Genomic DNA, 1719 nt, shown 5'->3' on the forward strand with positions numbered 1-1719 from the left:
TTCCCTGATAATTATATTTTATTGGAATTAGTGAAGGTTTCTTTTTATAAGACCATGTTAAAAGTGTATTTTTTCCAAAATAGAGGCCAATATATGGCACATATGATTATATGATATGGTTAATATCCACTATCTGGTTAGTTCAGTTAATGATAAAAACAACTTGATCATTATCAAAATAATGATTATGTCACCAATAACCATTTTCTTCAGCCTGAGACAAAAGCAAATAAAATGAATGTTTCAACTATCAACAATTAACTTTGGGAACCAGATCTTTATGCCTCCTGATGTGATATGATAAAAAGTATGTAGCACACCTATGGAATTCTTACAACGAAATATTTAACAGACCTATAGATCTTATTTCTAGTTTCCAGGAAATACAGAAGATAGAAGAACAAATTACTCAAATCACCATGATGAAACAGATACAGATGCTCCTAGACTTATGATGGAGTTATGTGCCAATAAACCCACTGTAAACTGAAAATGCATTTAATACACCTAACCTACTGAACTTCATAGCTTACCTTAAACATGCTGAGAACACTTACATTAGCCTACAATTGGGTAAATTCATCTATCACAAAGCCTGTTTTATAATAAAGTGTTGAATGTCTCAGGTAATTTATTGAATACTGTATTGAATGTGAAAAACAGAATGTCTTACTGCTGCTGCCCAGCACGGCAAGAGAGTATTGCACATACCATAGCATATCCCTAGCCCAGGAAAAGACCAAAATTCAAAACTGCAAGTACGGTTTCTACTGAATGTGTATTGCTTTCACACCATTGTAAAGTCAAAAAAAAGTCCAACCATTGTAAGTTGGGAACCATCAGTACTTACAGAAGGTGGGATGTTTTAAGGATAACTGACCTGGTATTTTTTAACACGTCAGTGTCATGGAAAAAGAGTCTATGACAGCTATGGTAGATTAAAAGTATCTAGAGATCTCACAAATAAATAGAATGTGTAATCCTTGTTTAAACAACTTTAGAAGACATTTTGGGAATAGTCAGAAAAACATGAGTATGGACCAAGTGTTAGATGATATTGGGAAATAGTTACTTTTTAAAAGGGTGATATTGATAATGATATTATGGTTATGTAGGAGTATGTCTTCTTTAGAACTGTAAAGTGAATCATTTTGAAATGTCAAGAAGTCTATAATTTATTTTGAAATGTTTTAGTGAAAAATAGGTGATAAAAATATGACAAAATATTAAAAATTGTTAACTCTAGAGTTTGGATATGTGATCATTATGCTATTTTCAATAAGTTTGAACATTTTCATTGTAAAGAATTCTTTAAAAGAATCCAAAATTTTATAAGCTATTAAATCCTAATTAGAAAATCAGATAAGAAAATATTGAGATCAGATAAATGCAGAGACTATTAGTTTCATTTTCATTCTTTCTGTCAATGAACCTATAATCTTTCATGTTGTTGAGTAAGCTCATTACAAATAGCTTACTATTTGTAATGTAATAGTAAGAACATTACGAATAGCTCTGGGTTCATATTCTTTCCTTTCTTCATCAGTGTGCATTACTTTTTTACTCGAAATTCCACTTTCATTAAATATTTTATCTTCAACTTCACAAAAATGGAAGGGAAGACATGGCAGATATCCTAAAATCTGTTAAAGTTAGTGTTCTGTGAACATAAATGTGCATTATTATTTTGTTTACTGAAGCACTCGACCATGTCATTGG

This window comes from Mandrillus leucophaeus, unplaced genomic scaffold, assembly GCF_000951045.1.
Source record: "Mandrillus leucophaeus isolate KB7577 unplaced genomic scaffold, Mleu.le_1.0 Scaffold209, whole genome shotgun sequence".
Taxonomy (NCBI): Eukaryota; Metazoa; Chordata; class Mammalia; order Primates; family Cercopithecidae; genus Mandrillus; species Mandrillus leucophaeus.